General features: G+C 33.5%; 13 non-coding genes across 13 annotated transcripts; all 13 read left to right on the forward strand.

Moving 5' to 3' along the window:
* The first annotated feature begins 316 nt into the window (after nucleotides 1–316).
* Nucleotides 317–398, forward strand: TRNAL-AAG (transfer RNA leucine (anticodon AAG)). The gene has a single exon. It is a non-coding gene; the product is annotated as a tRNA-Leu (tRNA).
* Nucleotides 399–660: 262 nt separating this feature from the next.
* TRNAL-UAG (transfer RNA leucine (anticodon UAG)) lies at nucleotides 661–742 on the forward strand. The gene has a single exon. It is a non-coding gene; the product is annotated as a tRNA-Leu (tRNA).
* Nucleotides 743–2443: 1701 nt separating this feature from the next.
* TRNAL-AAG (transfer RNA leucine (anticodon AAG)) lies at nucleotides 2444–2525 on the forward strand. Its single transcript has one exon. It is a non-coding gene; the product is annotated as a tRNA-Leu (tRNA).
* A 262-nt stretch (nucleotides 2526–2787) lies between these two features.
* TRNAL-UAG (transfer RNA leucine (anticodon UAG)) lies at nucleotides 2788–2869 on the forward strand. The gene has a single exon. It is a non-coding gene; the product is annotated as a tRNA-Leu (tRNA).
* Nucleotides 2870–4569: 1700 nt separating this feature from the next.
* Nucleotides 4570–4651, forward strand: TRNAL-AAG (transfer RNA leucine (anticodon AAG)). Its single transcript has one exon. It is a non-coding gene; the product is annotated as a tRNA-Leu (tRNA).
* A 987-nt stretch (nucleotides 4652–5638) lies between these two features.
* On the forward strand, nucleotides 5639–5720 carry TRNAL-AAG (transfer RNA leucine (anticodon AAG)). Its single transcript has one exon. It is a non-coding gene; the product is annotated as a tRNA-Leu (tRNA).
* A 262-nt stretch (nucleotides 5721–5982) lies between these two features.
* Nucleotides 5983–6064, forward strand: TRNAL-UAG (transfer RNA leucine (anticodon UAG)). The gene has a single exon. It is a non-coding gene; the product is annotated as a tRNA-Leu (tRNA).
* Nucleotides 6065–7765: 1701 nt separating this feature from the next.
* TRNAL-AAG (transfer RNA leucine (anticodon AAG)) lies at nucleotides 7766–7847 on the forward strand. The gene has a single exon. It is a non-coding gene; the product is annotated as a tRNA-Leu (tRNA).
* A 262-nt stretch (nucleotides 7848–8109) lies between these two features.
* On the forward strand, nucleotides 8110–8191 carry TRNAL-UAG (transfer RNA leucine (anticodon UAG)). Its single transcript has one exon. It is a non-coding gene; the product is annotated as a tRNA-Leu (tRNA).
* A 1700-nt stretch (nucleotides 8192–9891) lies between these two features.
* TRNAL-AAG (transfer RNA leucine (anticodon AAG)) lies at nucleotides 9892–9973 on the forward strand. Its single transcript has one exon. It is a non-coding gene; the product is annotated as a tRNA-Leu (tRNA).
* A 262-nt stretch (nucleotides 9974–10235) lies between these two features.
* Nucleotides 10236–10317, forward strand: TRNAL-UAG (transfer RNA leucine (anticodon UAG)). The gene has a single exon. It is a non-coding gene; the product is annotated as a tRNA-Leu (tRNA).
* Nucleotides 10318–12017: 1700 nt separating this feature from the next.
* TRNAL-AAG (transfer RNA leucine (anticodon AAG)) lies at nucleotides 12018–12099 on the forward strand. The gene has a single exon. It is a non-coding gene; the product is annotated as a tRNA-Leu (tRNA).
* Nucleotides 12100–12361: 262 nt separating this feature from the next.
* On the forward strand, nucleotides 12362–12443 carry TRNAL-UAG (transfer RNA leucine (anticodon UAG)). The gene has a single exon. It is a non-coding gene; the product is annotated as a tRNA-Leu (tRNA).
* The last annotated feature ends 1158 nt before the right edge of the window (nucleotides 12444–13601 follow it).

The following is a 13601-nucleotide window of genomic DNA, read 5'->3' on the forward strand; positions in this document are numbered from 1 at the left end:
AACCTTCCAAAACGTTTTGTACATAATTTAAACACTTTTTGCATTACACTTCTTTTTAAATATTGATTTAAAAAAATGTTTTTTACTGTAACCTGAGCTATATGACCCAGATCTGTGAGCTAAGAGTGTCCATGTGGTACCATGGCCGAGCGGACTAAGGCCACTAAGTTGCTAAAGTAAAATATTGGAAGGTTGAAAAGTTCATCATCTGTCCTAGATTTTAAAACAGTTTATCACAATTTCAAGAGCCTTCTCAAACTTTAAAAATAATATGTAAAATAATAAACTATGACCTTTGGAGCCAAAATAGATATGTGGTAGCATGGCCGAGCGGTCTAAGGCGCTGGATTAAGGCTCCAGTCTCTTTGGAGGCGTGGGTTCAAATCCCACTGCTGCCATAATTATTTTCAAGAGAAAATGACATTTATTGATGTCAAACTGTTTTACTCTACTAAACAGCAAATCAATAATAAAAAATCCTTACTCATTAATATTGTCTACTAATTTTGTACCTTTTTTATGCTTCCTTAACTTTTTGTATTTTAAATACTTGTAACATGACACTTCTTTTCAAGTATTGATTTAAAACAACACATTTTTTCCCTGTAATCTCAACTGTATGATCCAGAACTGTGAGCATTCAGTCAAACAGGTCCATGTGGTAGCATGGCCGAGCGGTCTAAGGCGCTGGATTTAGGCTCCAGTATCTCTGGAGGCGTGGGTTCAAATCCCACTGCTGCCATAATGATTTTACTATGAAAACATCAGTCAGTAATGACAAAATGTTTTTCTCCACTAATAAGAAAAACAATAATAATAAAGACTTTTCTCCTCAATAGCTGATTGATATGATCCAGATGCATGAGCTAAAAATCAGCAGTGTCTAAGGTGCTGGATTAAGGTTCCAGTTTCTTTGGAGGCTTTGGATCAAAACCTACTGCCGCCATAATTATTTTTCCTAAGAAAAAATAAGTCATTGATGTCAAAGTGTTTTTCTTTACTAAACAGCAAATGAATAATAAAAAAATCCTTTCTCATTAATATTTTATGTCAATTGATGTACTTTTTTAACCTTCCAAAACATTTTGTACATAACTTAAACACTTTTGGTATGACACTTCTTTTTAAGTATTTATTTAAAACAAAAAAAAATGTTTGTACTGTAATCTGTGCTATATGGCCCAGATCTGTGAGCTAAGAGTGTTCATTTGGTACCATGGCCGAGCGGTCTAAGGCCACTAAGCTGCTAAAATAAAATATTGGTAGGTTAAAAAGTTCATCATCTGCCCTAGATTTTAAAACAGTTTATCATAATTTCAAGAGTCTTCTCAAAATGTAAAAATAATATGTAAAATTATAAACTATGAGCTATGGAGTCAAGGTAGAAATGTGGCTGAGCGGTCTAAGATGCTGCATTAAGGCTCCAGTCTGTTTGGAGGCATGGGTTCAAATTCCACTGCTGTCATAATTATTTTCAAGATAAAACGACTGTCATTGATGTCAAAGTGTTTTTCTCCACTAAACAGCAAGTCAATAATAAAAAATCCTTTCTAATTAATATTGTCTGCTAATTTTGTACCTTTTTTAAATTTTTGTATTTTAAACACTATTAACATGACACTTCTTTTCAAGTATTGATTTATAACTACACAATTTTTTCTTGTAATCTTAACTAAATGATCCAGAACTCTGAGCTTCGAGTCAAAAGTATCCATGGGGTAGCAAGGGCGAGTGGTCTAAGGCACTGGATTTAGGTTCCAGTCTCTCTGGAGGCGTGGGTCTGAATCCCACTGCTTCCTTAATGATTTTACTATAAAAATGTCAGTCAGTGATGGCAATGTGTTTTTCTCCACTAATAAGAAAATCAATAATAATAAAGTCCTTTCTCCTCAACATCTGATCAATATGATCCAGATGCATTAGCTAAAAATCAGCAGTGTCTAAGGTGCTGGATTAAAGTTCCAGATTCTTTGGAGGAATTGGTTCAAAACCTACTGCCGCCATAATTATTTTCCCTGAGAAAAAATAAGTAATTGATGTCAAAGTGTTTTTTCTCTACTAAACAGCAAATGAATAATAAAAATATCCTTTCTCATTGATATTTTATGTCAATTTATGTACTTTTTTAACCTTCCAAAACGTTTTGTACATAATTTAAACACTTTTTGCATTACACTTCTTTTTAAATATTGATTTAAAAAAATGTTTTTTACTGTAACCTGAGCTATATGACCCAGATCTGTGAGCTAAGAGTGTCCATGTGGTACCATGGCCGAGCGGACTAAGGCCACTAAGTTGCTAAAGTAAAATATTGGAAGGTTGAAAAGTTCATCATCTGTCCTAGATTTTAAAACAGTTTATCACAATTTCAAGAGCCTTCTCAAACTTTAAAAATAATATGTAAAATAATAAACTATGACCTTTGGAGCCAAAATAGATATGTGGTAGCATGGCCGAGCGGTCTAAGGCGCTGGATTAAGGCTCCAGTCTCTTTGGAGGCGTGGGTTCAAATCCCACTGCTGCCATAATTATTTTCAAGAGAAAATGACATTTATTGATGTCAAACTGTTTTACTCTACTAAACAGCAAATCAATAATAAAAAATCCTTACTCATTAATATTGTCTACTAATTTTGTACCTTTTTTATGCTTCCTTAACTTTTTGTATTTTAAATACTTGTAACATGACACTTCTTTTCAAGTATTGATTTAAAACAACACATTTTTTCCCTGTAATCTCAACTGTATGATCCAGAACTGTGAGCATTCAGTCAAACAGGTCCATGTGGTAGCATGGCCGAGCGGTCTAAGGCGCTGGATTTAGGCTCCAGTATCTCTGGAGGCGTGGGTTCAAATCCCACTGCTGCCATAATGATTTTACTATGAAAACATCAGTCAGTAATGACAAAATGTTTTTCTCCACTAATAAGAAAAACAATAATAATAAAGACTTTTCTCCTCAATAGCTGATTGATATGATCCAGATGCATGAGCTAAAAATCAGCAGTGTCTAAGGTGCTGGATTAAGGTTCCAGTTTCTTTGGAGGCTTTGGATCAAAACCTACTGCCGCCATAATTATTTTTCCTAAGAAAAAATAAGTCATTGATGTCAAAGTGTTTTTCTTTACTAAACAGCAAATGAATAATAAAAAAATCCTTTCTCATTAATATTTTATGTCAATTGATGTACTTTTTTAACCTTCCAAAACATTTTGTACATAACTTAAAACACTTTTGGTATGACACTTCTTTTTAAGTATTTATTTAAAAAAAAAAAATGTTTGTACTGTAATCTGTGCTATATGGCCCAGATCTGTGAGCTAAGAGTGTTCATTTGGTACCATGGCCGAGCGGTCTAAGGCCACTAAGCTGCTAAAATAAAATATTGGTAGGTTAAAAAGTTCATCATCTGCCCTAGATTTTAAAACAGTTTATCATAATTTCAAGAGTCTTCTCAAAATGTAAAAATAATATGTAAAATTATAAACTATGAGCTATGGAGTCAATGTAGAAATGTGGCTGAGCAGTCTAAGATGCTGCATTAAGGCTCCAGTCTGTTTGGAGGCATGGGTTCAAATTCCACTGCTGTCATAATTATTTTCAAGATAAAACGACTGTCATTGATGTCAAAGTGTTTTTCTCCACTAAACAGCAAGTCAATAATAAAAAATCCTTTCTAATTAATATTGTCTGCTAATTTTGTACCTTTTTTAAATTTTTGTATTTTAAACACTTTTAACATGACACTTCTTTTCAAGTATTGATTTATAACTACACAATTTTTTCTTGTAATCTTAACTATATGATCCAGAACTCTGAGCTTTGAGTCAAAAGTATCCATGGGGTAGCAAGGGCGAGTGGTCTAAGGCACTGGATTTAGGTTCCAGTCTCTCTGGAGGCGTGGGTCTGAATCCCACTGCTTCCTTAATGATTTTACTATAAAAATGTCAGTCAGTGATGGCAATGTGTTTTTCTCCACTAATAAGAAAATCAATAATAATAAAGTCCTTTCTCCTCAACATCTGATCAATATGATCCAGATGCATTAGCTAAAAATCAGCAGTGTCTAAGGTGCTGGATTAAAGTTCCAGATTCTTTGGAGGAATTGGTTCAAAACCTACTGCCGCCATAATTATTTTCCCTGAGAAAAAATAAGTAATTGATGTCAAAGTGTTTTTTCTCTACTAAACAGCAAATGAATAATAAAAATATCCTTTCTCATTGATATTTTATGTCAATTTATGTACTTTTTTAACCTTCCAAAACGTTTTGTACATAATTTAAACACTTTTTGCATTACACTTCTTTTTAAATATTGATTTAAAAAAATGTTTTTTACTGTAACCTGAGCTATATGACCCAGATCTGTGAGCTAAGAGTGTCCATGTGGTACCATGGCCGAGCGGTCTAAGGCCACTAAGTTGCTAAAGTAAAATATTGGAAGGTTGAAAAGTTCATCATCTGTCCTAGATTTTAAAACAGTTTATCACAATTTCAAGAGTCTTCTCAAACTTTAAAAATAATATGTAAAATAATAAACTATGACCTTTGGAGCCAAAATAGATATGTGGTAGCATGGCCGAGCGGTCTAAGGCGCTGGATTAAGGCTCCAGTCTCTTTGGAGGCGTGGGTTCAAATCCCACTGCTGCCATAATTATTTTCAAGAGAAAATGACATTTCTTGATGTCAAACTGTTTTACTCTACTAAACAGCAAATCAATAATAAAAAATCCTTACTCATTAATATTGTCTACTAATTTTGTACCTTTTTTATGATTCCTTAACTTTTTGTATTTTAAACACTTTTAACATGACACTTCTTTTCAAGTATTGATTTATAACTACACAATTTTTTCTTGTAATCTTAACTATATGATCCAGAACTCTGAGCTGTGAGTCAAAAGTATCCATGGGGTAGCAAGGGCGAGTGGTCTAAGGCACTGGATTTAGGTTCCAGTCGCTCTGGAGGCGTGGGTATGAATCCCACTGCTTCCATAATGATTTTACTATGAAAATGTCAGTCAGTGATGGCAATGTGTTTTTCTCCACTAATAAGAAAATCAATAATAATAAAGTCCTTTCTCCTCAACATCTGATCAATATGATCCAGATGCATTAGCTAAAAATCAGCAGTGTCTAAGGTGCTGGATTAAAGTTCCAGATTCTTTGGAGGAATTGGTTCAAAACCTACGGCCGCCATAATTATTTTCCCTGAGAAAAAATAAGTAATTGATGTCAAAGTGTTTTTTCTCTACTAAACAGCAAATGAATAATAAAAATATCCTTTCTCATTGATATTTTATGTCAATTTATGTACTTTTTTAACCTTCCAAAACGTTTTGTACATAATTTAAACACTTTTTGCATTACACTTCTTTTTAAATATTGATTTAAAAAAATGTTTTTACTGTAACCTGAGCTATATGACCCAGATCTGTGAGCTAAGAGTGTCCATGTGGTACCATGGCCGAGCGGACTAAGGCCACTAAGTTGCTAAAGTAAAATATTGGAAGGTTGAAAAGTTCATCATCTGTCCTAGATTTTAAAACAGTTTATCACAATTTCAAGAGTCTTCTCAAACTTTAAAAATAATATGTAAAATAATAAACTATGACCTTTGGAGCCAAAATAGATATGTGGTAGCATGGCCGAGCGGTCTAAGGCGCTGGATTAAGGCTCCAGTCTCTTTGGAGGCGTGGGTTCAAATCACACTGCTGCCATAATTATTTTCAAGAGAAAATGACATTTATTGATGTCAAACTGTTTTACTCTACTAAACAGCAAATCAATAATAAAAAATCCTTACTCATTAATATTGTCTACTAATTTTGTACCTTTTTTATGCTTCCTTAACTTTTTGTATTTTAAATACTTGTAACATGACACTTCTTTTCAAGTATTGATTTAAAACAACACATTTTTTCCCTGTAATCTCAACTGTATGATCCAGAACTGTGAGCATTCGGTCAAACAGGTCCATGTGGTAGCATGGCCGAGCGGTCTAAGGCGCTGGATTTAGGCTCCAGTCTCTCTGGAGGCGTGGGTTCAAATCCCACTGCTGCCATAATGATTTTACTATGAAAACATCAGTCAGTGATGACAAAATGTTTTTCTCCACTAATAAGAAAAACAATAATAATAAAGACTTTTCTCCTCAATAGCTGATTGATATGATCCAGATGCATGAGCTAAAAATCAGCAGTGTCTAAGGTGCTGGATTAAGGTTCCAGTTTCTTTGGAGGCTTTGGATCAAAACCTACTGCCGCCATAATTATTTTTCCTAAGAAAAAATAAGTCATTGATGTCAAAGTGTTTTTCTTTACTAAACAGCAAATGAATAATAAAAAAATCCTTTCTCATTAATATTTTATGTCAATTGATGTACTTTTTTAACCTTCCAAAACATTTTGTACATAACTTAAAACACTTTTGGTATGACACTTCTTTTTAAGTATTTATTTAAAAAAAAAAAAATGTTTGTACTGTAATCTGTGCTATATGGCCCAGATCTGTGAGCTAAGAGTGTTCATTTGGTACCATGGCCGAGCGGTCTAAGGCCACTAAGCTGCTAAAATAAAATATTGGTAGGTTAAAAAGTTCATCATCTGCCCTAGATTTTAAAACAGTTTATCATAATTTCAAGAGTCTTCTCAAAATGTAAAAATAATATGTAAAATTATAAACTATGAGCTATGGAGTCAATGTAGAAATGTGGCTGAGCGGTCTAAGATGCTGCATTAAGGCTCCAGTCTGTTTGGAGGCATGGGTTCAAATTCCACTGCTGTCATAATTATTTTCAAGATAAAACGACTGTCATTGATGTCAAAGTGTTTTTCTCCACTAAACAGCAAGTCAATAATAAAAAATCCTTTCTAATTAATATTGTCTGCTAATTTTGTACCTTTTTTAAATTTTTGTATTTTAAACACTTTTAACATGACACTTCTTTTCAAGTATTGATTTATAACTACACAATTTTTTCTTGTAATCTTAACTATATGATCCAGAACTCTGAGCTTTGAGTCAAAAGTATCCATGGGGTAGCAAGGGCGAGTGGTCTAAGGCACTGGATTTAGGTTCCAGTCTCTCTGGAGGCGTGGGTCTGAATCCCACTGCTTCCTTAATGATTTTACTATAAAAATGTCAGTCAGTGATGGCAATGTGTTTTTCTCCACTAATAAGAAAATCAATAATAATAAAGTCCTTTCTCCTCAACATCTGATCAATATGATCCAGATGCATTAGCTAAAAATCAGCAGTGTCTAAGGTGCTGGATTAAAGTTCCAGATTCTTTGGAGGAATTGGTTCAAAACCTACTGCCGCCATAATTATTTTCCCTGAGAAAAAATAAGTAATTGATGTCAAAGTGTTTTTTCTCTACTAAACAGCAAATGAATAATAAAAATATCCTTTCTCATTGATATTTTATGTCAATTTATGTACTTTTTTAACCTTCCAAAACGTTTTGTACATAATTTAAACACTTTTTGCATTACACTTCTTTTTAAATATTGATTTAAAAAAATGTTTTTTACTGTAACCTGAGCTATATGACCCAGATCTGTGAGCTAAGAGTGTCCATGTGGTACCATGGCCGAGCGGTCTAAGGCCACTAAGTTGCTAAAGTAAAATATTGGAAGGTTGAAAAGTTCATCATCTGTCCTAGATTTTAAAACAGTTTATCACAATTTCAAGAGTCTTCTCAAACTTTAAAAATAATATGTAAAATAATAAACTATGACCTTTGGAGCCAAAATAGATATGTGGTAGCATGGCCGAGCGGTCTAAGGCGCTGGATTAAGGCTCCAGTCTCTTTGGAGGCGTGGGTTCAAATCCCACTGCTGCCATAATTATTTTCAAGAGAAAATGACATTTATTGATGTCAAACTGTTTTACTCTACTAAACAGCAAATCAATAATAAAAAATCCTTACTCATTAATATTGTCTACTAATTTTGTACCTTTTTTATGCTTCCTTAACTTTTTGTATTTTAAATACTTGTAACATGACACTTCTTTTCAAGTATTGATTTAAAACAACACATTTTTTCCCTGTAATCTCAACTGTATGATCCAGAACTGTGAGCATTCAGACAAACAGGTCCATGTGGTAGCATGGCCGAGCGGTCTAAGGCGCTGGATTTAGGCTCCAGTCTCTCTGGAGGCGTGGGTTCAAATCCCACTGCTGCCATAATGATTTTACTATGAAAACATCAGTCAGTAATGACAAAATGTTTTTCTCCACTAATAAGAAAAACAATAATAATAAAGACTTTTCTCCTCAATAGCTGATTGATATGATCCAGATGCATGAGCTAAAAATCAGCAGTGTCTAAGGTGCTGGATTAAGGTTCCAGTTTCTTTGGAGGCTTTGGATCAAAACCTACTGCCGCCATAATTATTTTTCCTAAGAAAAAATAAGTCATTGATGTCAAAGTGTTTTTCTTTACTAAACAGCAAATGAATAATAAAAAAATCCTTTCTCATTAATATTTTATGTCAATTGATGTACTTTTTTAACCTTCCAAAACATTTTGTACATAACTTAAAACACTTTTGGTATGACACTTCTTTTTAAGTATTTATTTAAAACAAAAAAAAATGTTTGTACTGTAATCTGTGCTATATGGCCCAGATCTGTGAGCTAAGAGTGTTCATTTGGTACCATGGCCGAGCGGTCTAAGGCCACTAAGCTGCTAAAATAAAATATTGGTAGGTTAAAAAGTTCATCATCTGCCCTAGATTTTAAAACAGTTTATCATAATTTCAAGTCTTCTCAAAATGTAAAAATAATATGTAAAATTATAAACTATGAGCTATGGAGTCAATGTAGAAATGTGGCTGAGCGGTCTAAGATGCTGCATTAAGGCTCCAGTCTGTTTGGAGGCATGGGTTCAAATTCCACTGCTGTCATAATTATTTTCAAGATAAAACGACTGTCATTGATGTCAAAGTGTTTTTCTCCACTAAACAGCAAGTCAATAATAAAAAATCCTTTCTAATTAATATTGTCTGCTAATTTTGTACCTTTTTTAAATTTTTGTATTTTAAACACTTTTAACATGACACTTCTTTTCAAGTATTGATTTATAACTACACAATTTTTTCTTGTAATCTTAACTATATGATCCAGAACTCTGAGCTTTGAGTCAAAAGTATCCATGGGGTAGCAAGGGCGAGTGGTCTAAGGCACTGGATTTAGGTTCCAGTCTCTCTGGAGGCGTGGGTCTGAATCCCACTGCTTCCTTAATGATTTTACTATAAAAATGTCAGTCAGTGATGGCAATGTGTTTTTCTCCACTAATAAGAAAATCAATAATAATAAAGTCCTTTCTCCTCAACATCTGATCAATATGATCCAGATGCATTAGCTAAAAATCAGCAGTGTCTAAGGTGCTGGATTAAAGTTCCAGATTCTTTGGAGGAATTGGTTCAAAACCTACTGCCGCCATAATTATTTTCCCTGAGAAAAAATAAGTAATTGATGTCAAAGTGTTTTTTCTCTACTAAACAGCAAATGAATAATAAAAATATCCTTTCTCATTGATATTTTATGTCAATTTATGTACTTTTTTAACCTTCCAAAACGTTTTGTACATAATTTAAACACTTTTTGCATTACACTTCTTTTTAAATATTGATTTAAAAAAATGTTTTTTACTGTAACCTGAGCTATATGACCCAGATCTGTGAGCTAAGAGTGTCCATGTGGTACCATGGCCGAGCGGTCTAAGGCCACTAAGTTGCTAAAGTAAAATATTGGAAGGTTGAAAAGTTCATCATCTGTCCTAGATTTTAAAACAGTTTATCACAATTTCAAGAGTCTTCTCAAACTTTAAAAATAATATGTAAAATAATAAACTATGACCTTTGGAGCCAAAATAGATATGTGGTAGCATGGCCGAGCGGTCTAAGGCGCTGGATTAAGGCTCCAGTCTCTTTGGAGGCGTGGGTTCAAATCCCACTGCTGCCATAATTATTTTCAAGAGAAAATGACATTTATTGATGTCAAACTGTTTTACTCTACTAAACAGCAAATCAATAATAAAAAATCCTTACTCATTAATATTGTCTACTAATTTTGTACCTTTTTTATGCTTCCTTAACTTTTTGTATTTTAAATACTTGTAACATGACACTTCTTTTCAAGTATTGATTTAAAACAACACATTTTTTCCCTGTAATCTCAACTGTATGATCCAGAACTGTGAGCATTCAGACAAACAGGTCCATGTGGTAGCATGGCCGAGCGGTCTAAGGCGCTGGATTTAGGCTCCAGTCTCTCTGGAGGCGTGGGTTCAAATCCCACTGCTGCCATAATGATTTTACTATGAAAACATCAGTCAGTAATGACAAAATGTTTTTCTCCACTAATAAGAAAAACAATAATAATAAAGACTTTTCTCCTCAATAGCTGATTGATATGATCCAGATGCATGAGCTAAAAATCAGCAGTGTCTAAGGTGCTGGATTAAGGTTCCAGTTTCTTTGGAGGCTTTGGATCAAAACCTACTGCCGCCATAATTATTTTTCCTAAGAAAAAATAAGTCATTGATGTCAAAGTGTTTTTCTTTACTAAACAGCAAATGAATAATAAAAAAATCCTTTCTCATTAATATTTTATGTCAATTGATGTACTTTTTTAACCTTCCAAAACATTTTGTACATAACTTAAAACACTTTTGGTATGACACTTCTTTTTAAGTATTTATTTAAAACAAAAAAAAATGTTTGTACTGTAATCTGTGCTATATGGCCCAGATCTGTGAGCTAAGAGTGTTCATTTGGTACCATGGCCGAGCGGTCTAAGGCCACTAAGCTGCTAAAATAAAATATTGGTAGGTTAAAAAGTTCATCATCTGCCCTAGATTTTAAAACAGTTTATCATAATTTCAAGTCTTCTCAAAATGTAAAAATAATATGTAAAATTATAAACTATGAGCTATGGAGTCAATGTAGAAATGTGGCTGAGCGGTCTAAGATGCTGCATTAAGGCTCCAGTCTGTTTGGAGGCATGGGTTCAAATTCCACTGCTGTCATAATTATTTTCAAGATAAAACGACTGTCATTGATGTCAAAGTGTTTTTCTCCACTAAACAGCAAGTCAATAATAAAAAATCCTTTCTAATTAATATTGTCTGCTAATTTTGTACCTTTTTTAAATTTTTGTATTTTAAACACTTTTAACATGACACTTCTTTTCAAGTATTGATTTATAACTACACAATTTTTTCTTGTAAGCTTAACTATATGATCCAGAACTCTGAGCTTTGAGTCAAAAGTATCCATGGGGTAGCAAGGGCGAGTGGTCTAAGGCACTGGATTTAGGTTCCAGTCTCTCTGGAGGCGTGGGTCTGAATCCCACTGCTTCCTTAATGATTTTACTATAAAAATGTCAGTCAGTGATGGCAATGTGTTTTTCTCCACTAATAAGAAAATCAATAATAATAAAGTCCTTTCTCCTCAACATCTGATCAATATGATCCAGATGCATTAGCTAAAAATCAGCAGTGTCTAAGGTGCTGGATTAAAGTTCCAGATTCTTTGGAGGAATTGGTTCAAAACCTACTGCCGCCATAATTATTTTCCCTGAGAAAAAATAAGTAATTGATGTCAAAGTGTTTTTTCTCTACTAAACAGCAAATGAATAATAAAAATATCCTTTCTCATTGATATTTTATGTCAATTTATGTACTTTTTTAACCTTCCAAAACGTTTTGTACATAATTTAAACACTTTTTGCATTACACTTCTTTTTAAATATTGATTTAAAAAAATGTTTTTTACTGTAACCTGAGCTATATGACCCAGATCTGTGAGCTAAGAGTGTCCATGTGGTACCATGGCCGAGCGGTCTAAGGCCACTAAGTTGCTAAAGTAAAATATTGGAAGGTTGAAAAGTTCATCATCTGTCCTAGATTTTAAAACAGTTTACCACAATTTCAAGAGTCTTCTCAAACTTTAAAAATAATATGTAAAATAATAAACTATGACCTTTGGAGCCAAAATAGATATGTGGTAGCATGGCCGAGCGGTCTAAGGCGCTGGATTAAGGCTCCAGTCTCTTTGGAGGCGTGGGTTCAAATCCCACTGCCGCCATAATTATTTTCAAGAGAAAATGACATTTATTGATGTCAAACTGTTTTACTCTACTAAACAGCAAATCAATAATAAAAAATCCTTACTCATTAATATTGTCTACTAATTTTGTACCTTTTTTATGCTTCCTTAACTTTTTGTATTTTAAATACTTGTAACATGACACTTCTTTTCAAGTATTGATTTAAAACAACACATTTTTTCCCTGTAATCTCAACTGTATGATCCAGAACTGTGAGCATTCGGTCAAACAGGTCCATGTGGTAGCATGGCCGAGCGGTCTAAGGCGCTGGATTTAGGCTCCAGTCTCTCTGGAGGCGTGGGTTCAAATCCCACTGCTGCCATAATGATTTTACTATGAAAACATCAGTCAGTGATGACAAAATGTTTTTCTCCACTAATAAGAAAAACAATAATAATAAAGACTTTTCTCCTCAATAGCTGATTGATATGATCCAGATGCATGAGCTAAAAATCAGCAGTATCTAAGGTGCTGGATTAAGGTTCCAGTTTCTTTGGAGGTTTTGGATCAAAACCTACTGCCGCCATAATTATTTTTCCTAAGAAAAAATAAGTCATTGATGTCAAAGTGTTTTTCTTTACTAAACAGCAAATGAATAATAAAAAAATCCTTTCTCATTAATATTTTATGTCAATTGATGTACTTTTTTAACCTTCCAAAACATTTTGTACATAACTTAAACACTTTTGGTATGACACTTCTTTTTAAGTATTTATTTAAAACAAAAAAACGTTTGTACTGTAATCTGTGCTATATGGCCCAGATCTGTGAGCTAAGAGTGTTCATTTGGTACCATGGCCGAGCGGTCTAAGGCCACTAAGCTGCTAAAATAAAATATTGGTAGGTTAAAAAGTTCATCATCTGCCCTAGATTTTAAAACAGTTTATCATAATTTCAAGAGTCTTCTCAAAATGTAAAAATAATATGTAAAATTATAAACTATGAGCTATGGAGTCAAGGTAGAAATGTGGCTGAGCGGTCTAAGATGCTGCATTAAGGCTCCAGTCTGTTTGGAGGCATGGGTTCAAATTCCACTGCTGTCATAATTCTTTTCAAGATAAAACGACTGTCATTGATGTCAAAGTGTTTTTCTCCACTAAACAGCAAGTCAATAATAAAAAATCCTTTCTAATTAATATTGTCTGCTAATTTTGTACCTTTTTTAAATTTTTGTATTTTAAACACTTTTAACATGACACTTCTTTTCAAGTATTGATTTATAACTACACAATTTTTTCTTGTAATCTTAACTATATGATCCAGAACTCTGAGCTTTGAGTCAAAAGTATCCATGGGGTAGCAAGGGCGAGTGGTCTAAGGCACTGGATTTAGGTTCCAGTCTCTCTGGAGGCGTGGGTCTGAATCCCACTGCTTCCTTAATGATTTTACTATAAAAATGTCAGTCAGTGATGGCAATGTGTTTTTCTCCACTAATAAGAAAATCAATAATAATAAAGTCCTTTCTCCTCAACATCTGATC

This window comes from Pseudophryne corroboree, chromosome 3 (genome assembly GCF_028390025.1).
Source record: "Pseudophryne corroboree isolate aPseCor3 chromosome 3, aPseCor3.hap2, whole genome shotgun sequence".
Taxonomy (NCBI): domain Eukaryota; kingdom Metazoa; phylum Chordata; class Amphibia; order Anura; family Myobatrachidae; genus Pseudophryne; species Pseudophryne corroboree.